A 25318-nucleotide genomic window follows, 5' to 3' on the forward strand; every position below is an offset into this window, starting at 1 on the left:
TTCTATATATGTACTTATTTTAAAACAAACATCGCCATAACAGTCTGTTTTATAGCTTTATTTTCCTCTTACTAATCTATCTGTGGCAATCTTTAAATGTCAACAAATGATTTACATCAAAATTTTTTCTTTGTCATTTTTTATTATACAAATATTATCTATGCAGTGTTGTGGGCTTAGAAAATGGAAAAAAATTGTACAGAAGGAAACAAGTCTGGAGAAAAATTGTACAGAAGAAAATAAGTCATTTAGAATCCTATCACCCAGGGGTTAATTTAGTCCATATCCTGGCAGTCTGTTTTTTAAAGTTTCATAAGTAATAAGTAAATGTATTGTCACCATAAAATTTCAAATAATACAGAAGCATTTTAGCCTTTTTTCTTTGCATGTAATAAATGAAAATTGTTTTGTTGTTTCTTTGAGAAAAGTTTTATTTTCATTCATACATATTTTTAAATTAAATATAGAACAGTATAATTAAAATTAAGTAAATAAAATTATAAGTGAAATTAAATATAGGAAAGTATAAAGAAGGCATAAATTGCAAGCCTGAAATCAAGGTGTTTGCAGGGCCACTCTCCCTGTGGGACAGGGCTCTGCAGGAGAATCTGTTGCTTGCCTTTTCTAGCTTCTGATGGCTTCCCACATTCCCAGGTTTGTGGCGTAATCACTGTTCTCTTCAAGGCTAGTGTCTTCAATTCTCTCTGTCCCATCTCCACAATACTTTCTCATGTGTCAAATCTCCTCCTGCTTCTCTCTTATGAGGACACTTATGATTGCAAAGGACCCACCCAGATAATCCAGGACAATTTCCCCATCTCAAGATCCTCAATTTAATCACTTCTACAAAGACTTTTTTCTAATTAAGGCAACATTTGCAGTCTCCAGGGATATCTTCGGGTGGCCATGCCTGTTACAGCTGCCGTCATTAGGCGGGGATGGAGGGTTCATGAACCAATAGGAGGAAAGGATTGTGGAGACTATCCAAGAGCGTCAACCCTAATGTCAGTTCCATTTCCTGGAAAAAAAACAAAACACCTGCTAGCCAGTACACTGGATCAGGGAGAAGAAAAAGACAACTACATCAAGGGAACTGAAGTACAGATTTTAAACTTCCTGTCAGTGAAGAGTTTGGGAGCTCTGCATGAAGGCTGTGGGTTTCAAAAATTCTAAGTTGCTGAATGCTTGACGAAGTTGTGCCTGAGATGGCAGACATAGAAAGGGAGCCCACGGTTGAGGCGCAAGGCCAGAACCAGAGGCACAGACGGGTCAAAGGACATTGGTGGGGGCTGTAGAACGAAGCCTCCACAGAAAGATCCCTGATCTCATCCACAGCTGTGAGCAACGTGGAGGGCATTTAACAGATGGGACTTGGGCGGCACGGGGACTTTACAGCGTTCAACACGGGGAATGTTAGTTATTCATTAAATCCTACCAATTAAGCTCTTTGATAACCTTGTTTTAAGAGGCCTCATAAGGCCAGATCTGACTGTCTCTTCATGTGTTTTTCTCAGGAGTGTGGGAGGGAGGGAAGCAATAGGGGTGATCATCTTTCATAGGTGACTGGTGACGAGGGGACTTTACAGGAAGAGTATGTCAAACATGACTGTCCCATGCGTACACCCTTCTGAAGGCTGAGTCTGTCATCCTGACTAATTTGGGGGCTGATCGGGATGGTCTATTTTCCTCTGAGAGTGACAGAGCATTTGGAGAGTTTGAGCAGATGACTGTGAAGTGGTGGATGTGGGTGGGGACAGTTGCTTCACCCACCTTTCCCACCAAGAGCAACTGTAGTGGAAGATCAAGGTCTTTGCTCAGAGGTTTTCAGAAATGACTGGGCTGGATTTCCCCAGCCACATACAGGAGGAGCCTCAAGTAAGAGGGAAGGGGAACCACTGCGGGGGACACTGAGGCTTTTGCCCAGGACTCGCCCCTGCACTGGGCTTTTCCTCCAGAGGCCCTGCTTAGCCAGTGAGCATGGGGGCTGTGCTCTCGCTGCCCTCAAAGGGGCTCCGCTGTTTTCTGAGTAAGATGCAGAAAGATTTGATGACTGTCAAGTGGAGATGAGGTTGTGCTGGAACTGTGACCGGCCCCATGACGGGACATTCCAACCTTAAGTTAAGCGGAAGGGAGCTGAGAGCCGGTGGGAGGGAGGAGGAAGAGCACAGACAAGACCCAGAGCTTTGGGATGACTTACACGCCTCATCTAACATCAGAGCCCCGAGAAAGGAGGAGGAAAGGGTCTCCCCTTTACCAATCTCCCCCTTCCCCTGTTAATGTACTTGCATTATATGTGAGCACTAATTAATTCCAATGAGCACATACATATGATAGTGCTTTGTGAGCTTTAAAAACGTACTACTAAAAACAACAATAATAAATAGCACTTGAGCATTTCTATATGTAGACACTGATCTAAGTAGTTTACATACGTTCATCCCATTTAAGCCTCATAACAATTTTATGACACAGGTTTTATTATTTCCATTTTGCTGATGAGAAAATCAAGGCTTAGGGAAATCAAAGCTACAGAACTTGCTCAAGGACATGGAGATAATAAATGGTAGAGTCAGGATTCGAGCCCTTCTGGCACCAGAGCCCAAACTTCAACCATCTGGCTATACTGCCCTGCCAAATAAAGCCTGTTAAAGTATTTTCACCTCACTGTGTAAGAGTAAATGTGGGTAGAACACACACACCAGCAGAACTCAGTTTGATTAAGAGTAACAATAGTAATACCACCAAGAACATAATGGATGACAACGAATCAATGCAAAGTCACTGTAGGAAGCAAAATGGCACCCAGACAAAATCAGGAATGCTGGTGCCCCAAGTGCCTCCTTCCAGGCAGAGTCCTAGGAGAGCCTCACCTCTCCCAGGTCTCCATGAAATGCCTGGGAGCGGCCACTGCCCATCTCTCAGTTTTGCTGCCTCACAGGTTCTGCTCATTCTTGCTGCTGTGGCTCTGACCAGTTTCACACTGACCAGTCAAGTTCGGGTCCCCCCTGCCATCCTGCTTCTTCAACCACATTGCCCTGCTGGCTGGGGCTGCTTGCTCCTAAGCAGTGGAGTACTGGGCAGGTAGAGCTGTCACTACTATTCTCTAGAAATGGTAATCCCGCTCTTGGGCTTTTGTAGCCTCCCTACAGTTCCATTTTCATCAGACCCATTTCCTCAGTTTCTTAAAGACCTTTGTCAAGGAACTTGGCAGACTTTCCTTCAGGTCTGAGTTAGAGCACATTTGAATCACATTTCTTAGTGTCTGACTCAAGAGAATTTCTGGTCAAGTATGATCCCAGGACTGGGTTAGAATACGTGATGTTTTTCCTACCTTGAGGAGAATCCTTCTATCTGGACCATTCCCTAGGGGTAAGGAACTGTCTCTGCCACGGACATTCCATTGCATCTAACATGTCCTGCCACAGACTCCCCAAGGTGGACAGTCAGGGTTTCTTGCACTTAGAAGCCCCGCACCCATCCCCAAGATGCTTCTGGACAGGACATGAATCTTGGAGAAGGGGTGGGGGAGCATGGTCTTGGGAAGAGTCCCGAGAAGTCATTCCACAGGGACTCCAGAGTTACGAATCTGTGAATTGCCCCCTTGGGTCCTACGGACCAGTTAGAGACGTGGGCCCAGCCAGGGCTGTGGTGTGGGGCTGCCCTTGGGATGTCTGTGTTCCTGAACACAGTAGGGTGTGTATCATACGAGCCTTTCATTCCTGAGATGTGTATACTAATTAGTTTTCCGTTCCAGTCCTGTATCTACCCATGATTTGGAAACTACCTGCATAAATTTCTCAAGACTCTCAGCCTAGTTTTTGGATGGCCTAAAGATCTCAGAACCTAATTTTGAATTTGACCCTGATTTACTTTCCAGTTGTCAGTTTGGTATTACTCTTATCCAGACCAGCTCTTCATACTGGCTAAATTAACCAGATAATTGCTAATACTCTAGGTCATGCTGTTTAGAAATAACAGATTGAAGGAATGGCCTAAAACACAATCAAGCAAGCAAAACCAGTCCAAAAAGAAAAAAATGCCAACCTGACTTGTCCAGCTTGATTATCAGCATTAATAAAAACTAATAATCCCCTACTTTACTTTGTGCTCATAGTCTCCATCACAAAGCATATTTCCAAGGCCATCGAATTATTGGTGAGAGGTTGATTAAGTTACTGCAGTTGTCTTCAGAATTATCTACTAGTTTAATGTGAACATTTTGACACTGTGTGCCATGTGGGCTAAGTTGTTTTAATCATTCAGACCTGGCCCTGCACATGGATTTATTAAGTATTCATTAACAACCTACCTAGTCTTTGGTCTAACCAAGAGGTAGTATGGTGTGGGGAAAAGGGCCTGGACTTTGAAGGAAGACAAAGTCAGGTCCAGATTCTGGGGCTTGTATGCACAAGCTGCATGACCTTCGATGCCGCACCTTCAAGCATCAATTTCCTTATCAGTAAAAATGGTGGTGGGAGGGGAAGATTATTTTCAAAATTGACCTGAGGACTACGAATTACATAATATGAACAGATATATGTATATATGATATTGTACATTGTATATATTATATTCTATGAATATGTAGATATTAACATAACAAGTATATTAAGTGTACATTTCCCTTCCCTAATATTCACTTATAAATAATTTTTTTTAAACCCAAGAAATTAACTCCTATCATTTTGAAAACAAATATATAAATGGAGAGTCTGGTGTATAATAGAAACTCAATAAATTCTTGTCAAATAAATGGGTAAGTTTTGAATATTTCAAAACAAGGCCACAACACATGAACGAAGAATTGGTAATCAGTTTCATGCTTTGCAAGTGGAATTGAGAGGCTAGCTTGCCCCCAAATATCTTCTCTCCCACTTGGCTTGAAATTCCCATTAATAATATCATAGCGTAGGGACCATTATTCATTCAACAAACATGGACTAAGAAACCTTGTAACTCCGGGGAAAGGAAACCCTAGGGCAAAGTACCTCTAAAACTGAAATAAGTCAAAGGGAGAAATAAAGTTTAAAACCCGTTTATTACCTACAAACAGTGGTCCAGGGGTCATCTCTTTCCTGCTCTGGCAGAAGCAAATGAAGCCTTCCCCCAACCTCTCAGGTTCAGATTAGCCCTTGGTCACCCAGGTAATTACCCACTGATATGGAGACAACTACCTCTCTCCACCCCTTAGGAATGCCTGTTGATATGGAGATGCACTAAAGCCAGGTGAGAGATGCTGGAAATCCTGTAATTTTACCCACAAACCTACAGTGTACCTGTTGTGGGGTTGCAGAAGACTAAGTCTATGTCCCTCTCTTGACAGAGTTTGTAATTTATAGAAGAAACTAACCATGAAAGAAAAAATGCTTATGACAATATGGACATTGATGGACAAAAGGGCATTTCCACCCAGATATTTATAGTTCACATACACAAAAGTTGTTCATAAATGAGTCTTCTAAACCTCTTCCATTAGTGTATTAGTAAAGCTCATACTGATAAATGCAAAGGCCTAAGGTTTAGGCTTAATGCTTTTTCTTTTCCTGGAATACACTTCTCCTGCTGGAAAAGTTTGAGTCCGGAAGGGAAGCTTAGCATGAATAGGTCTCAGGGAATCTAAAAGAAGCGGACGTTAAAGAACAACTGCATTCTTTTGGCATCAGGTTCCCACACAGTTGGAATGGGATGACACTTGAATAACCTACTCAGGACTGGGAGACAGATTTAGAATCAGATACCCTTAATCGGAAATAAGAGAGAGAGATACTGACAAGGAAGAGTTTTAAAATGTAGCTAAAACCAACCTGAAAAACATTCACAGAACATTAGGACAATAAAACTTAATGGTTGCCATTTGTGAATGCTTATATGTGCCAGTCTTCATATTAATCACTTTATAAACATGACCTAAAGAAAACCATTACCATTGCCCTTGATGAAGAAATGCAGGCTTGGAGAAGATAAGTAACTTGTTCAAGGTCATACCACCAGTAAGTGTTGAGAACAAGATCTTCCAGAACTAGGTTTGGTGACTCCAGAACCTGTACCTTTGTGCACCGCTCCACTAACCTCTGTCCTCAAATGCACATCTTCCACAAAACCTCTGCCTAAGTAATTACCTAATATCACATGGTGAATGCTACCATGTCTTCAAGACTTGAAATAATTCCTTGGTTCTCCACTGCCTTGCAGAATGCATTAGAAAATGGAATATTTGCAAAACCCAGTGGAGAATGACTGGAAGGAGTGGGGTTGAAATTGGTTTCCAAAAGCAGTGAGTTAACTTGAAGTTTACTTAAAGGATGTAGGGAATAGGGAAAAGAAAGAACAGAGCAACATTCATTCTAGATCTGAAATGTTTGAGGAAAAATAAAATAAGATTCATCTCTATACCTATTCCAAATTTCTCACAACCACACACGAATGCACACACACTGAGAGGGTGGGGACAAGCACTAACCTAGGATAACCGTGACCCCTCTTTCGGGTGGTATGCTAAGTACAGCGAATGTTGATGGCCTTGGGCTGGCCAAATGCAGGCTGATCTTATCCATGGAAACATCTTATTCCAAAGCAGGCACCCTGACCAAGGTTTTGTTCCTCGGGACACTGGTCACCCAAGAATGATCCCTTCTAGAAAAGTAGTCTTTGCCCCCTTACCCCTGACGTTCAATTAGTCCTCATCCCCTCCCGCCACGACAGCAGCGTGCAACCTCATCCAGCTGGCCACTTCTGGGCCCCCTGCAGTAGCAAGTCCCAACAAACCCTCATGTCTCATATGGTGTCTCCAGGTCTTTCCTTCAGTCTCTCGAGTGCTTTCCCATCACAACTGGCCCACCTGCACATGCAATCAGACTTGTGACCACACAGAAAGCCTGTGAGATTTTGCTAAATACTAATTTTTCAACAAATAGAATAGTAAGATTAGAAAGATAAATATAACCAGGGGTGAGCTGTTCGTACTCACACTTCTGGCACCAAATATACTGTTGTTTTTTTCCTCACACCCACCAATTCTCTGATTCTCTGGATAGCAGCTGAATGTCCTGGAATGCAGTTCTGTTCTGACACTAGCTACCTGGAGTTAGTGTTATATGCCACAGGTTTCAGGGCTCAGAACTATAAGGCTGCTCTCATTTTGAGATGGCAGTTACAAATCTCAGGCCACTGGCGCGTCTGGCCAACTGGCTACAAATCAGGGATTTCCACTACTGTCTCTGCAGGTTCCGTAAGTTGCTAGAATAGCTTACAGAACTCAGGAAGTCACATTCGTGTATATTTCTTGGTTTATTATAAAGGATGCAAATGAACAGCCAGATGACAAGGTGCACAGCGTGGGGTCTGGAAGCACCCTGAGTTAGAGTGTACCACCTTCCCAAGCACATCCAAGGTGTTCCCCAACTTGGGAACTATCCAAACCTCATCGTTTAAGTGCTTTTAATGTAGGTTTCATGACATAATTATGACTGATGGAATCATTAGCCCTTAGTGACTGAACTCAACCTGCAACTTCTCTCCCCTGCCTCCAGGTTGGGGGTTGGGCCTGAAAGTTCCAAGCTTCTGATCCAGGCTTGGTCTTTCTCCAGCCTCCCACCTCCCCCCCCCCCCCCATCAGGAAGCTAGTTACAGGCCTCCAGCCACCACTCACCTCATTAGCATACAAAAGACACTACTTTTTATCACTACAGTGGTTTTAAGAGCTGTGTATAGGCAACTAGGGGTAAAAGACCAAATACTTATTTTTATTATACCCCAAGGCATATTTTTGCAGAGAAAGAAAGCTGCGTTTTGTTCTCTGGTGATGTTAGGCATGAGAGAATCATCCTGAAATCTGAGAAAGTCCACATAAATATCTAAAATTATAGTGTAGATTTAAGTGTTTGTTGACTACCTTAGGATGCGCTTCCTTTCAGATGTCATTCCCAAGGCGTATGTGATGACTGTGATGTGGGAAAGGGTAATCCAGGAGGCCTTCTGCTCTTACCAGTTTGATCTTCACTTGGAGTTTGTATTTCCTCCTTCGCTTTTTATATTACATGGACTTGTCTCATGATGGCACCATTGTGACATGGGTACATGCTGGTCACGCCCTATTCAACTGTTCTTTGTTTAAAGCCTTCTCTCCCGATGCTCTGGGCCCAAAGCTTACCTGTTGCCCCCCAACTTTAGAATGGCAGACAAATAGGGAAGCTTCCCCCCGAGATCCTAGCTCTTGCTATGGCCACCCTTCCTTTTAGCCATCCAATTTCAGTTATGGTTGGCAACTCATGCATACGTACGAGATTGGAGCAGCTTCTTATTGTCTAAATTTACATTTTATAGTCTTCTCAGTTGCTGTTTCTGGATTTCTGTTGTTATAGAGACTTATACCACGTAACTGCTGAACCACCTGTGTTATATTGTTCTTGTATTTCAGTTGGTTCATCTTTTGGGGGTTTCCTTTCTGTTGTTTTATTTCTTAATACATATGATTTAAATTTGCATGCCTGAAACACTTTTGAAAAAAAAAAGGTCAGTTTTACATTTGACCAGCTGGTAAATAAAATGATTTTAGTTGACATTTATTAAAGTAAATAAAAGAGAAGGGTGAGTTCTTGTGGGTTTGCATGAAATCATTTTTCTCACGGCATTATAATCACGTAGCATGTGAATAGACTAAACAAAAACATTCTTCTGCTTAGCAATTAGCAGCAAGTCCTTATTTATTTATTTATTCATTAAGTATTTATTAAGGACTTACTCTGGGCCAGATACATGCACGGCAGGGCTAAGGACACAGCAAGATATTGTGTTCCTCGAGTTAAGAAGAGAACGACAGTTCCTATCACTCTTTCACTGAAAATCCTTGGAAGGCCATTGATCCAAATTGGTTCAGAATATTCCTCTCCCACCCAGAAACCAGGCTGGAAGTACTCACAAAAAGGGAGAGGAGGTTTTAAGAAACCACACCAGGCTGGCCTCTGGCCTTCTGTTTTGACCTCTTTGCACTGTCCCTGTACCTTCAGTTCATGTTTCATATTACTTATTCCTGGTGTTTCTTGTCAACTTTGAATAAATCCTGGGTTTGTTCCTGGGCTTCTATTCTGAGATTCTCTCACTTCCATTCCCTGCACCTTAAGGGACAGTCTCACCCTACCCATGACCAGACCGAGCTTCTGGAACTACAATCCCAGAATGGTGCCCTAGATCCCACTTGCCAGGAAGAGGAGTTCAGATGTTTCCAGTAGCTTTGAAGTTAAATTCTTTAGCTTAGCACACCAGCCCCTTTTAGATCTGACACCTGCTCATCTGTCTAGCTTTGTCTCCTGCCAGCCTTTAACTTGTATATTATGTTTCAGTCATATTGAATTTATTGTGTGGTTTCTGGAGCAAGTCATTTAATTTTCCATCTCAGTGTTTTTTTTTCCTAGATATGAATAAGAGTTTAATAAGTACCAATTGCTGAATCCAGATACATCCAAATGCTACCAAAACAATTCAGTTAAACAGGGGATTCATCGATAGGTTAACAATTATTGAATATGTCCAAGTCACAGCTTCATCTATAGAAAGTCACAATTTAGTGAGGGAGCATATATAAAATATATGCTGAGACAGTGTAGACTGTGACAATCATATCAGGGATTCAAACTACATTCTATGGGATTCTGATAGAAAAAGAGATTAATTCTGATCAGAATAACCAAGTCAACTTATGGAATGCACACAGGCTGGGAAAATAAGGGCAACCAGCTAATCAGACAGAAGAGTAGATTGAGTATTATTTATTAATTCTCAGCTGTTTTTTTTGCTCTGCAATGGTCTTAAACTCTAAGTGATAAGGAAGTGAGAAAGTAGAAGAAGGAAGTGTGGCAATACCTAGAGGGAAGGCATTTATTCTTGCAAAAGAAGGAAGAGAAGTGGAACCACAGTCAGGAGAGAGAGGGGTAAAGATTGTTTTGATTATGGGTGTAGCATTTTCTTGAGTCTCTTTAGTTCCAAGAATTAGGAAAGGAAGAAGGAGAGGCAACGTTGGGACCAAAGGAAGGCTTAGCATCAAAACAAGGAGGAAACAAAGAGAAAAGCAGAAGAGGTAACTTGTTCACACAGGAATTACTCCGCGGCACCACTAAGTTTACAACAGTTACAAAATGTTGATACCAGGAACAGTTTAGTGATGATTCAGATAAAAAGGTAGAGGAAGCATGGTTGTACAAGGAAGTCTAAAGGGTAAATGTTTGTTACTATGGTTACTGTTAGAATTATTCACAAATGTCCCCACTCCCCATTAATGCACACAGGAACATTGCACTTCCCACCTCTTTCCAAGATTGATGTGGCTACGTGGCTTTCTTTGGCCCATAAAATGTGAGTGGAAATAACAAACATGTAGAATGAATGAGAAGTAGTACTTTTTGACCCCTGAGGTTTGGGGTATAAGGATAAACTAACCCATCTTTACTAATACAATTGCCCAGAAATGAAAAGATTGTTAACATTTACAAACAAAAGAGATTTCTAGGACAGTTCGAAGGAGTACTATAAGAGAGAAAAATAATATAATGAAAGACTTATGATTCCATTTTTTTTCTTTGAGTAATGTATCTGTACATTTTCTCTTTGTAATATGCTCCTTCATATATAAGCACCCAATTTTAAGGTTTTACCTTAAAACCTTGGTATGAGTGATTAAAAACTCTGTATGATTGACCCTTGAACAACATGGTTTCAACTGTATGGATCTATTTATATGAAGATTTTTTTCAATAAATATATTGGAAAATTGTTTTGAGATCTGAGACAAGTTGAAGAAAACTTTTTCTTTTTTTTCTAGCTTACTTTAAGAATATAGTATATAATACATGTAACATATAACATATGTGTTGACTATTTGAAAATGCCTAGTCAACAAAAGTAGGCTATTAGTAGTCAAGTTTTGGGGGAGTCAAAAGTTGTATACAGATTTTCAACTGCACAGAGGGTTTGGAACCCCAACCCCCAAATTGTTCAAGGGCCACTGTATTATCTATCTGGTCCTGACAATCATATTCTCATCTCTAATTGCCTACAAATTCATATTCATCTTAGAGGATGTCAGTACAACTATTTGAACATGTTCACGTGTAAAAATGTAACTATGAAACTTGCCAGCAGACCACCTCTGCCCCAAAGAAATACTCTTCTTCTACCCTTGGTGGTGAACTTAGATTGCTTCTTCTTCTTTTTCCTCTTTATTCTGTTTCTTCTTAAAAATGTGTCACAAATTTACCACTTCCTCTTCACTTCACACATCATCTACCTTAGTCCAAAGTTACTTAACTCATGCCTAGACTGTGGTCACAACCTCATTTCCCCTCCCACGTATTCTCCCACCAATACCTTCTGCCCACTGTTCCCAGATAGCCATTCTTTAAGGATCCCTTACAAGCCCCCAGTCTCATGTCCAAACTTTCCCTAATGTGCCCAGCCAGCCCTCTCCCACTGCCTCCCAGATACTGTGCTCAGGCCAGTGTGTTTGCTGTGCTATAAACCACCCTGCTCATTACTACCTCACTACTTGATTAATGATTTTACCTCCAACTCAACCACTGTTCTCACTTGCATATTCCTGGTCAAAAATCCCATCCATCTTTAAAACTCATCTTAAATCCATATTTCTCCCACAGAGGACATATCCAACAAATAGCACCAAAAGATCTTTCCCTTTCTCCATTCACATAGCACTTAGTCACAGAATCCTAAATTCTTTTAGAAATCATACAGAACAGTCCTCCAATTTTATAGGTGAGATTCAGAGATGTACCTACAACTAGTTAGTGACAGCTAGAACCAGAATCCAGGTGTCCTGACTTTAATTTTCTTCCCAATATACTTTGTTCCTTTTTTTTTAACCAACAAATGTATTTTACAGTTTAATTCTATCCAGTCTAGCATTTTGTTTAATGTTAACAAATCATGTATTCCTGATAAGATTATAAACAGCTTAGGAACAATGAGCTTAGTCCATATCAGGTGACAAGCCCTTATTTTTAGGTTTCTGAGGCTGAGGTTCAGAGCAATATTGAAATGCAGAGCCAAGCCATTAAACCAATACGTTTTGGAACAACTGGGAATCAGCCAGGAACTTGGAACAGAACATTGGAGAAAAAGAAAGATAGTAATTTAAGGTCAGAACCTTAATACAATACAGTGTTAACAATAGTCACCATGCTGTATATTATACCTCCATGTCTTATTTATAACTGGAAGTTTGTTGCTTTTGATTCTCTTCACCCAGTTCACCCACCTCTCACCCCCTAGACTGATTTTTATTATAGAAGTTCTGGCCAGCCAGAGAGGGGCTGAGTAGGAAGGGCAGAGCTGTTCTGAGCCCAAAGGCAGTAGATGTCCTTAGTTGGGTGTTGGCACAATCCCAGCCATGCTTCTCTCCTGGGATCTTTAGATGCAGGCTCCTGAGTGCTGCCTTGCTAGAAGATCCCATCCTTCCTGAACACTGGCCCAGACCCTGTGACTGAAGCCTGTGTCTCTTTACCTCATCCTGGCTACAGGACAATGGACCCAGTCTAACAGTGATTGACTTTGCCAACCTGTGCTGACTCCCTGTATATTATTAGCATAAACAGCTTAGCATAGAGCATACAACCCCACCTTTCTTATCAATTGTATTTCCCGCTGTATCCCTTTATTTCTCTTACACAGAAGCTATGCTGGCAGCCACCATTCTTCACATACAGTAAATACTATCATGCCTCCATGTCTTGCTTGCATTATTCCCTCTGCCTAGAGTGCTCTTCCTAGGCCCTTGCCATGCTGCATCTAACTGACAAAATCTTATTTATGCTTCAAGACCCAACTCATATGCCCTCACCTTAGTCTAAGATTCCCTCTAATCACTCCTTCCTTTGAACTCCCATACGTTCATGTCTGTATCAGAGCACTTTAAAAACTCTTCTTTATAGTATGGTACAGTTCTATAGCTTCACCATGTTGTATTTAAGCTCCCTAAGAACAGGAAATGGGTTTTAATTATCACCTTACCCTCACAGCATTAGACCATTGTGTTGAGCATAATAAAAATTGAATCAATATGTTGGGCCAAGTACAGAGGATTCTCACACAACCCTTCCCTGCTCCCCCACTCCTCAGGCCACAAACAGGTGGCCTTTCCCACCACAATGTTACATTTGTTATAATCGATGAACCTACACTGATACATTATCATCACTCGAAGTTCAGTTTATGTTAGAGTTCACTCTTTGTGTTATACATCTTGTGACAAATGTTGAAAGACTTGTATCCACCATCAAAGTTTCACTACCTTAAAAGTCTTCTGTGATCCAGTATTCATCCCTCTCTTCCCCATAACCCCTGGCAACCATTTATCTTTTTGTTGCTCCTATAGTTTTGTCTTTTCCAGAATTATGTAGTTGGAATCATATGGCATGTACCCTTCCAGAGTGGCTTCTTTCACTTGGTAATAGGCGTTGAAGTTTCTTCCATATCTCTTAATGGCTTGATGCTCCTTTCTTTTTAGTGCTAAATAAGGTTCCATTGTCTGAATGTACTACAATTTATTTATCCATTCATCTACTAAAGGATATCTTGGTTGCTTCCAAATTTTGGCTATTATGAATAAAGTTGCTATGAGTATCCATGTACAAGTTTTTGTGTAGATGTGAGTTTTCAACTCATTTGGATAAATACCAAGAAGTGCAGTTGCTGGATTGTATGGTTAAGAATACATTTATTTTGCAAGAAACTGCCAAATTATCTCCCAAAGTGGCTGAACCACTTTACATTCTCACCAGCAATGAGTGGGAGAAAGTTCTTGTTGCTCCATACCCTTGCCAGAATGTGGTGGGTCAGTGTTTTGGTTTTTTGCCATTCTAATTCTAATAGGTAGTGGTATCTTGTTTTCAAACTTACAGTTCTCTAAATGACATGATGTTGAACATCTTTTCAAATGTTTACTTGCCATCTATATATCTTCTTTGGTGAGGTGTTATTCTCTATTTTTTACATAATACAAATAAATACATGTTTACATGTCAATTATTCAAACAATATACATGTTTACAAAGTAAAAAGTCAAAATTCTCTTTCCCCCATCTCATTACCTAGACGTAATCACTATTTCTTGGTCTTCCTTCAAGATGTTTTCTAGGCATTTACATGCCTACATATGTATATTTTTACACAACCACACAGTTTTTATTTTAATAGTATTTTGTGAGTTACCTTTTAATATATGTTCAAAATGTATTACTTTAATACGTCTTGGAGGTCTTTCAATATCAGTAATAGTTGCAAAATATACAGAGGATGCATGTATATAAAGTAATTAATCAGTTTCTTAATGAACATTTAAGGTGTTTGTATATTTTTTTAAACCTTCAGGCAATTCTGTAGTGAACCACCTCACACACACATATATACATGTATCTTTGTACAAAAATGCTGGTATTTTTGTAAGGTAGATTCTTAGAGTTTCTGACTCAAGGATTCTATAATTTAACAGCATGATAGCATTGCCCTCAAATTGGCAAATTCTACCCAAAAAAGGCTGTTTCAATTCACACTTCTATCAGCTATGTTAGAGAGTGGATTAATGTCCAGAAAAGCCTTCAGGGTTCCCAATAATTGTCTTAGGGTCATCTGGGGAAAAGAAAGAGTAAGAAAGTGACTGGGAGTCCGTGCAGAAATCTACTACCTTGTTCAATCAGAGCACGTCTGCTCTGATCAATATTAATTACTGAGTTTAGTATAAAAGTTATGTTGAGGAGAGATTTCTGCTACTAAGTATTTAAAACTCATTGAAATAAGGAATTACCTCTTTGGGTCAACAAACATTATTAATTCATTGGTTACTCAGGAATGTTTTTGGCTGCAAATAACAGATGACTCAACAACAGTGATTTAATTAGTGGGGGTTCATTTTTCTCATTAAACATTTGGAGAGTGGCACATTGATTCCTTGGGGGGCTTTCCCATATGGCTGCAAGATGGTGCCACTACAGCTCCAGCATCATGTCTATATTCAAAGCAGGTTGAAGGAGTGATAGTCGATACCAGTCACCCTGGTCCTTTTATGAAAAATGCAAAAGCTCTCCTAGAAGCTTTTTACTCCTCTCCAAGACCTTTGCTTTTATCTAGTTGGCCAGAAATGTTTTCCACCATCTCTAATAGCTTCAAGGGGGTGGAGAAAGAGAATCTAGTTTTTACAGCCTTTACAGAGACAAAAGATAAACAGGTTGGGAGTAGATGTTGGGTGGGCTGGCCACCAGGCTCTCCCGCAAGTGCTCACATACTAAAGACTAAAGATGCAGTTACAAATCAGATAGTCCTTTTGCACTTAAGGTGCTAACAGTTCAATAAAGACATGTAAACAAACAGTTTTATTGCATAAATAGGTGCAAGAAAAATGTTATAGTTCCCAGTGCAAACATATGTAGGGGTGATATTAGAGGCCCGAAAGAGAGAATGGTCAAGTCTATCTAAAGTGGGAAGGATGGGGGGAGGCCAGGTAAGATTTCATTCAGGAAGTGACATTTAAACAGTTTTAGAAAATGAGCAGGTACTCACTGGGTACTTGGAGGGTGAAGTGCTTTACAGGTAAAGGGAACAGGGGCACAGAGGCACAGATCCACAGGGTACATGCCAGGAACTACAAGCATTTCATTATGACTGAAGAGGAGGCTTGGGGGTAGGTGGTGGCAGGAAAGGCCTGATGAGAGATGAGGTTGGAGATTATTGCTGAGGTCAAGTCACAAAGGGTCTTGTGTGTCCTCCAAGGAATCTGGAAACTCACGTGATCTGGACAGTGTCACTGAGATTGTCTAGTGCAACCACGAAATGGACAGCATGTGAAGACAGTCCAAAATACCTGCTGCCTTTGTTGGATTTCTCTCTTTCACCCGGTGTAACTAAAAGGAAACCACCCCCAACAAGATAGTCAGAAAGACCTGGGTTTGAAACCCGTCTCTCATGTGTTAGCAGAGTGACAATGTGACACCTCCCTGAACCTTGGTTTTCTCATGAATAAAATATAGGAAATGTGTCTACCAAGGCTTGGTGCATAATTAATGCTCAATAAGTAGTAATATTTTTATATTCTTTTAAAAAATTGGCATTTACCCTATAAGGTAGGGGGAACACATCTAACATCACCCTAAAGTTGAAGATCCATAGGCTTACAGGTATTGGCGGTTTGCCAAAGGAACAGCCAGCCAGGTAAGTGGTAGAAATGGACTTAAAGTCAATCCTGACTCCAAAGTTAGCACTCTTTCCACTAAACTGCAGCTTTCCTCCTGCAAGTGAAAAGATGGGATTCAGATCTCTGTGAGTCTGTCAAGTGAATGATTTCATGAGTCTATCAGGTAGCCCCACACCTCCCTCAAACCTCCAGGAGCACAACGCCAGAGTGACATCATGCTTTGCACTAATTCCCGTGTGCGTGATGGACGCTCAGCTCTCTGTGTAGCTTTAATGTGAGTGTAACCTGTAGAGCCAGGGAATGCACACTGTCTCCATGCTAAAGTTCCAGATGTTTTGGTGACTTAAAGGGCTGCAGAACAAGGGGTACGGGAAGGGTGGGACTCATAGTTGGAGTTACTATGAGTCATACTACATAGTTTTCTGAAAAGCTTACAATAATGCAAATTTTAGCAAAAAGATTGTCACTATTAAAAAAATATTGAAAAGATAGGATCATGAGACAGAAAGAGATGTCTTTTACAAGCAGGAAGCAGAAAGAAGGAGGAAGTGGCTAGAGCAAAGGAAGACAAAGGAAATCTGGTATAATGGGGTTGGTTTTGTTAATGGTCCAATGTCACTGGAGTGTTTGAAGCATGTAGGGGGAAGAGAAGGAGTGGAAGTTAGAAAGAGAGTCACGGGTCAGGTCCCAGTGGGCTGGCCACGTCCTGTAAGCGAATTGTATCCTGAGATCGCTGAAGGTTAAATTGCTGAAGGTCATGTCATTTCTGTGACAACAACATAGTATTGTTATTTTAGTAGGCTGACTAATGTTTTCCCAAAGATGTTTACAACCTAATTCCTGGAACCTGTGAATATGTTACCTTACATGGTAAAAGGGACTTTGCAGGTGTGATTAAGTAGGGACCTTGAGATGGTAAGATGTCCTGGAGTATCTGGGTAGGCCCAGTGCAGTCAGAAGGGTCCTTCTAAGAGGAAGGCAAACAAGTCAGAGTCAAGGAAGGAAATGTGCCGAGGGAAGAAGTGGTCAGAAAGAGAGAGAGACTGGAATATATTACACTGCTGACTTCGAAGATGGAGGAAGACGCTGTCAGCCAAGAACGCAGGCAGCCTCTAGAAGCTGGAAGAGGCAAAGAAATGGGTTTTCCCTTAGAGCCTCCAGAAGGAGTGTGGCTCTGCTCACATTTTAATGTGAGCTCCACAAGATTCCTTTTGGTCTTCTGACCTCCACAATGAATCTGTGTTGTTTTAGGCCACTTAGTTTGCAGTAATTTGTTATGGCAGCAATAGGAAGCTAATACAATTATTAAGCTACAATTTAATGAGCATCTATTCTGTACAAGGTATTTTATACACATTCACCCTTACCCCAGGGCCAACTTTATGGGTGTTCAACCTGTGCAGTCACGTAAGCCCCCATGCTTAGAAGGGCCCTGCACTTTGTTTAATGCTCTGCTGTCACTCTCTTGAAACTCTTAATATTTATTAATACAAGCAGCTATCATGCATTTTCATTTTGCTCTGGCCCCACAGATTATGTAGCCATTTCTGCCTAATCCTTATACAATGCCTGTAAAATAAAGGTTATACCCATTTTACAAATGAAGAAACTAGGAACTCAGAAAGCATTAACTTCAGAGCCCAACAATAAATGCCTTATATCAGACGGTAGGTTCTGCTACTTAACATTCATAGGGCCTAGGACAATTCCTTCTAAGTCTCATTTTTCTCTTTTGTACAGTAATTACAACATTCACCTTGCAGAGCTGTCATAAGGAGTAGAAATAAGAAATATGTAGTACCTACACAGTGGTGGCAAATAGTCGGAACTCAAATCGATGATAGTTATTATTGCTCTAAGTACCAGACTTAGAGATGAATGAGGATTTCCATACTTGGCCCACTCTTTCTCTTTTCTCTTGGACTTGCATTTTGGAAGGTCATTCTGGCAGATGGGTGTTGATGGAGGGTAAGGCTAGAGGCAGGGAGACCAGTTCAGAAATCACAGCAAATGCAAATGCCCACCTCATGCCACCTCTTTTCTTCTCTGATAATGGCCTCCAACACGTGAAGGTCATCTTCCAGCAGGTGTATTTCCACCACGTGATTGACTCAGCCTTTCTACCTCCTTGATCTTTGCTGGTTCCCAGAGTCTCCCAGAAATTTAGTATTTTGAAGTGAGAGATGCAGAGGCTGAACACTGTGGGTACCGAGTCACATTCATAGTAAACCCTCATGAGAAGGTCCATGGGCAACCTGCTTGCTGCTGAGGTCCCTGGCACCCACCCTGGAGCCTGCCTTTCCACAGGGTTTGCTCAGTCCCTCCTTTCACTCCATGCATGCATCTGTTCAATAAATCTTTTTTCTTTCCTTTCTTAAAGTGACAGAATTACAATCAACAGCACCCTAACCAATACAGGTAACAATGCCACACTTACTGGGAGAAATAATGAAGCCATGAATCAAATTAGTGTAATAGGTTTGGAGACAAGAAGATGCACCTGAGGGACATTGAGGAATATGGAGGGTGGGGAAGGAGTTTGCAGTGACTTTCAGGTGTTTGATTGGCGTGGTCGATTGGCTATTGCTACTATCACAGTGACAGGAAAAATGGGATAAGAAGGAGTGACTGGAGCAAAATATTAGACTTGAGATGTCTAGGGGACATTCAAAAGTTAGATATGTGTACGTGGAATTCAGGAGAGAAGTCCAGGCTGCAGATAAACTTGGGAGTTTTCAGCACTTATATAATCATTACTGCCATGGGAGTGGATGAGACCGCCCAGAGTGTTAAGTGAAAAAAGAAGAATTCTGAGAATGAAATCCCAGGGAACACCAATCTCTTAAGATGCAGGAAAAGAAACTCTCAAAGGAGATTGAGAAGGAATGACCAGAGAGGGAGAGCAGAACCAGGAGAGGCACCAAATCTGGGGAGGGTTTGAAAAAGAAGGCGTCTAATTCAATCCAGCATTTTAGCAGTGTTCTCTCTCTGGCTGAGGCTACAACCACCCTATTAAGTAAAACTGAACCTAGGTTTCCAAACTCAGGGAATTCCTTTAGGCTCCGTGCGCTCCCTTTCGCTTTGAACCCTCGATTCTCCTGCACTGCCTGGCTTCTTCCTATTAATGACTCAGACTGACTATGTGATGGCCGTTAAAAATTTTTAAATATATCAACAGTAGAAGAAATGCAAATCAAAGTGACCTTAAGGTTTTATTGTATTCCTGTATTATTAGTACACATGAATAAAGCAATAAAGCCTTGTTGTTGGCAGAGGCTATAGGGAAGTAGGCAGGCATGAGGTTTGCAGATGGCATTTGACACAGTCAACCTTTTGCAGAGTAAAGTGGAAAGAAGTAACAGGAGCTGCGTGTGCCCTTTGTTCCACTTTGGAAATAAGCTAAAGGAAAAAAGCAGTAAGTGGAGTAAAGTGGTACAGATCCTAGTCCTACTACTTAAAAACAACCTGCTCCTGGAAACAGTACAAACCCTCAGCATTAAAGTGACGCTTAAACAAAGTCAGACCGACTGCTTTGGAATACTGTGTAACTACAAACCATGTGGCTATGGAAAGGTCTTTAAGAAATAATACTAAATGAAGAAAGCACTCTAAGTGTTGGCTAGGGTGTGGAGAAACCAACCGGACCCTCACAGAGGGGTGGTGGGAATGCAAATTATTCCTAGATTGACAGGAGTAAACTTTGACCCAATAATTTTACTCCTAGAGAAATAGAAACATGTTTACACAAAAACTTGTACACGAATATTCATAGCAGCATTATATTGGGTTGGAAACAATTCAAATGTCCATTGACTTGGTGAATGGATAAACAAAAGGTGGTAAATCCACACGGTGAATTATTGGCCATAAAAAGGAATGAAATACTGTCATATGCTTCACAGTGATGAATCTTGAAAAGAAGCTAGTCACAAAGACCACATATTAGATGACACCATTTACATGAGATGTTCCAGAACATGTAAATCTACAGAGGCAGTAAGTAGGTTAGTGGTTGCCTAGGGATAGGGGGTGGAGACAGGGAAGATTGGGGGGTGATAGCTAAAGGGTACAGGGTTTTCTTTGGTGTAGCAAAGATGTTCTCAAATTGATCGTGGTGATGGTTGTACAAATATGTGCATATGAAACCACTGAATTGTACACTTTAAGTGGGTAGATCATATGGTATATGAATTATATCTCAACAAAGGAATTACAAAAAAATTTTTTAATCATTAACTTGTATGTTTAATGAACCTTATGAAATATATAATACTTCATTAAGTTGTTTTTCTCAAAGCAAATCACAAATTGATTGCAATTTTGTGTACACCTGCATTTTTGTAAAATAACAAAGACTGAAAGAGACTGGGAGCAGAAAGATACCAGATTTGGAATCTAAAGGCCTCATTCGATTCCTCATTCTGCCATTTCTAACCATACACTCTTGGGCACGTGGAAACTCTCTGAGTCTTGGTTTTTCCATTTATACAATGGGGATATTAGTTCCTACCTCAGATGGCTATTTTGAGGCATAAGTACTTAATGGGTTCATTTTCTTGCCCTTTGGATTGCTTAAGCATGAGGTTAAAAAAACATGGCAATAAAAAGTGAGATAACATATGTGAAAGGGATTTGAAAGTGAAATCTCCCATTAAAGAAGAAGATAGTCTGGATCCTGATTCTATATTTGTGGCTTAGCTTCCTTAGCATCGGCACAGCCTCCGCCTCAAAAAAGAAAGGACCCTCCCTCTGCCTATGTACCTTGGAAAATGTCTTTATAACAGGCTGTGCAGCAATTAAGAGAAGCTTTCCAGGTTCTGAAAATGTACGCTACTTATAAAGGTAATTTGGGGGCAACACAAAGGAGCTAAGGTGTGTTAATGCCAAGTTACCATAGCAACAAGCTCCACGGCCCTCTGCCTCCATTCCTGTTCCTACCCCCAGATGGGATGATGAGCTCAGGGAACACGGGAACTAAGGTCTTCTACATGAAATGATTGTCTCCATATGCAAATAAGGGGACGTACCCACAGGTAATGTTTGACGGGAGAAGCCCTCTGAATTTTCAGTTTCTTCAGAATGAGAATCAAGATCCTATATGCCCCTCTTGTATATATCTCTGGCATCTGGTAAGTACTCAGCTGTATAATGTATGACTGGTCAGAATTTACCTGGAAGACCAAGGTTTGAATAGCACACATAGTTCATTACAAAGAAGAGATTAATAAAATGTAGACTAGGAATTTCAGAAAGGAGATCTAAATTCATACTGCACATTATTTGGTGTCAATTTGGTTCCAAACCACACAGCATTTTCACATCTGGATCTGCCCCACTTACTCAACTGCTTTGGCCCACAGCAAATTCCCCTCAAATATCGTGTTTACCATTCTGCAAGGACAGTGTTACTCCACTAGTGTTATTCAACCTGTTGGATTGCACACATTTTCAAGTGCTGGTGCAGGAGCAATGTGTGAAAATGGCTGGTTAATGGAGATGTCGCCCTCCACCCTTCCAAGCTCTGTGGCCTGATTCTGATAGAGAAGGGAGACTGACCAGGCTTACATCTGGGCAGATCATTTCCTCCTCAAAATGGGCAGAGGCAGACATCCCCAGTGCCAGGAGGGCTGCTTCTGAAATCATTCTTGTGGGATTGGAAAACATTCCTCAACGCCAAGACCCAGGCCCTCAGTCTCATCAGGGAGTCAGGCTTTGAAAGGGGCTCAGAGCTCAAGATAAATTTCATATCCGCTCCCTCTTCACCCCTGTTTTCTCATATTTTTTGGCACAACCTGTGGGCCCCTTTTCTCCTGGAAGACATTTCCTTCTTGCAATCTCCTCAGCTACTCTCTGAAACCCCTTTAGTCCAAGAGAGGAGCAGAGAGGGATCCTCAGCAACAGCAGACATGCAGAGAACTGCTCAAACCAGCAGTCACAGTCCCGGCTGACCACTGAGCCATGGATATCTTGTTTCTCAGCGACAGCCTTCCCTTATCGCACTTCCTTTTAGCACTGTATGTATCTTCCTCCTTACCTGGCTAGAGCACCTGGGAGCCAGAGCTTGTGTCTTAGTCGTCTTCCTCCCCAGGACCTCGAAAGGTTCCGGATAAATACAGACGTGCGAGCCGATGTTGCTACTCCACTCTGCAAACATTATCTCAGTTAATTTCTGCCACAGCCTGGAAGGCAAGCACGTTTTGACTTCCATTTTACCTCCCAGGAAATCGAGGCTCAAAGATGCATTACAGTCAATCAGTGGCGGAGCTCTTACTTAAACCCCATCAGGTGTGACTGCGTGTATGATTGGTTGCATCTAAAACAGCTGAAAAAGCAGAAGCAAAAGCAAGCTTGTGCCAATAGCACTCTAACCAGGGATTTTGGGGAGGGCAAAGGAAGAAAAACCTGGCTCTCATATCTCATAATACCCTAACAACACTTTGACCTCACTAATAGTGATTTTAGCCCTTTAATCATGAGACCACATGTGCTGTGCTTGATGGGGGTAGGAAAGGACTGAGCAGGAAATACCAGGACCAGATTTTGGCTAATGAGGAAAATTAACGCATACCACGGGTGGCTCTGCCTCTACTGCCCTTTCCTCCTCTACCCTCCCGCCCTTCTAGAACCACCTTCTCTGTGAAAGTTTTCCTGACCACACACAGGATTCCCAGCATTAATCCTTTGATCTGTGTTCCCTTCCTACTTTGTTGTTTCTCAGTTGATAACCTTTCCTTATCATACTCTATTTTAGTGTTTCATTTATCTTTCCCCCCTACCTGGAAGGCTACCCTGAGGCCAGCATCCACATCTCAGGCATCTCTGTATACTCAGTACCTTGTGCAGTTCTGGGTAAATAAAGAGTCACAAGTCAGTATTGCTACTCAGTAAGGTATGACCTCCTAGTCTTAGTTTTTCAGTTTTAAACCAGTACCTTCACTTTCCCCACATCCTGACTTGGATGGGATTTTTGAGCATCTGGTATAGGATATTTGCCAGGGGTTATCTTTTTGACTAGGTGCTCAGCATTTGAGCTCCCTTCCCATGTCTGGGGGAGCTAACATCCCATGGAACACGGGTCTCATGGGAGGCAGAGAAGGTCTTCCCCTTATGGAAGTTAGAAAACAGGCCAGACAGTTGTGCTCCTAGATCTGTGGCAGCTGAAATGCAAAGTGGATGACCCAAGCTTGGCCCAGCAGATGCACCTGCCCCAGACCTTGACTTTGAAGCAAATGGCCCAGGAAACAGTAACCATTTAGAATTTGTGCTAGTGGGAGCACTGACTTCTACCGCTTAGTGGAACTGGCAGCAATATCTTAACTGACATGTTTCTGTGATGTGGTCTTTCTGTCTTCTGTGATGATCTCCTTCGTTTCATGTCTATTTTCCAAGCTTGATTACTATAGCTTTCCTGCTAGTTCTGTAACCTTCTTGATACGTCTCAAATAAAAACTCCTTTTCTGGTCAAAATCATGAGAATTGGCTTGTTAGTTACAACCAAGAGTCCTGACCGATAGAGCTGGTGGACACGAAGTAGGTGGTCCTGGATTCTGGGAAGCCAAAGGCCCTGAAGGAACTTCTCCTGAACCCAAACCCGACACAGGATTACCTCTCAGTCAGCTGTGCTTTTTAGCTTTCCCCATCCATTATCAGATTTCATCCTCACAACAGCTCTACCTATAGGTAGGTGGGATAGGTAGTAAAACGAGGTTTTAAGATGAGAAAGGTGAAGTTCAGTGAGACTAAATGGCTTCCCTGAAGTCCCCAGGCTAGTGGCAGAACCCAGACTATAATCCAAACTTCTTGAATTTCATCCAGAGGGTCTTTCACCCAGGTACCATTGAATGAGTAACCTGCGTTGAATCTTACAAAATTCATTCACAAATACTCACTGAGGGTCTGTTTTGTGTCCGTCATTGATTAGGACAATGGACTTCTTCTGTGCTAGGCTCAATATTATGTTCTGAAAAGTACTGTAAATATGAATATGTATATTGATAATACTTTACATTTGGAAAGCAGTATAATACTGTTGCTGATTCCTGAGTCAAACTGCTTGGGACCCTGGCTCCCTCACTGACGACTTGTGTGTAGCACACTCCGTCCGTGTCCTGTCCACCACCCCTCAGCCGTCACCTCTACACCCTGAAGTCTGCTTACTGAGAACACCTGTGAGTCACTGCATGGAGCATGCACGTGGCCCCTGTGCAGGTGAAGCTAGGAAAGCCAGAGTTAAAGTCCCAAGCAACAGTCCTCAAACAATAATGGAGATTTGGTGACAAACACCCCAGCTTCCTCACTCGGTGGGGCTCACTCTGAGGAGTACTCCTCACTGGCTGCCCAAATTCCCCAGTGGGACTGAGCTCCAGTTGCCCTTAGTGGCAACCTGTTTGACAGCACACAGCTTCCTACCTAGCTCCTCCTCTCCACTCAGCGACTGGCGTTTCTGGGGATCAGCTCCCAAATGAGCGACTTATACTTGACTCTTTTTCTTGGCATCTGCCTCTGGGGGACCCCAACCTAAGATACCATATGACCCTGGGAAAATTACTCAAATAATAACTTGTAAAATGAGAATAATATTACCTGTTTCATAGGGGCAAATTCAGGAACGAGTTCAGCCTGATTTCTGGCGCATAATCAGCCCACACTCAGTAAGCGGTAGCCACGGCTCTGTGGGCAGCATTCTTGTCTCCCAGAGAACCTGCCCACACATTCTTTCATGTCTTCCTTCTCAATCACAGCCTTGCCTTCCTCTCCAGCTTCATCTCTAGCCAAACCACCAGACTTCCTGCCTTGCTGCATGCCAGATACGGTTCTTTACTTCAGCCCTGCTCTCCCAGGGGCACATCCCCTGAATGAGCCATCTCTCGGTGATTCAGCACATGCTGCCTTCCCTGCCAGGCCTACTTCCCCCTTCCCATATCTATCTCCTAGTGATGCCTACCCATCTATCAAGCTTCCACCCGGGTTTCCCTCCTCTAGCAAGTGTTCCCTATTCTCCCTCCTTCCTCTCTTCTGTTCTGTCCACACCACCTACCCACCCACCCATGCACACACATGCACAAATGCACATTCACCTACTCACTGGGGGCATGCTAGGAGAACACCTAAAACAGGCATGCTTCA

General features: G+C 41.9%; 1 long non-coding RNA gene across 3 annotated transcripts; it reads right to left on the reverse strand.

Moving 5' to 3' along the window:
* Nucleotides 1-234: 234 nt before the first annotated feature.
* Nucleotides 235-25125, reverse strand: LOC140844357 (uncharacterized). Of its 3 annotated transcripts, XR_012122515.1 has the most exons (4): nucleotides 24776-25125; nucleotides 22969-23037; nucleotides 22227-22336; nucleotides 235-1018 (listed from the first exon to the last, which is right to left on the reverse strand). It is a non-coding gene; the product is annotated as an uncharacterized lncRNA (long non-coding RNA). The 3 variants fall into 3 exon arrangements; XR_012122513.1 differs by having other exon boundaries at nucleotides 22227-23037; XR_012122514.1 differs by lacking the exon at nucleotides 22969-23037 and having other exon boundaries at nucleotides 24776-25119.
* Nucleotides 25126-25318: the final 193 nt, after the last annotated feature.

Source organism: Manis javanica, chromosome 11 (assembly GCF_040802235.1).
Source record: "Manis javanica isolate MJ-LG chromosome 11, MJ_LKY, whole genome shotgun sequence".
Lineage (NCBI taxonomy): Eukaryota > Metazoa > Chordata > Mammalia > Pholidota > Manidae > Manis > Manis javanica.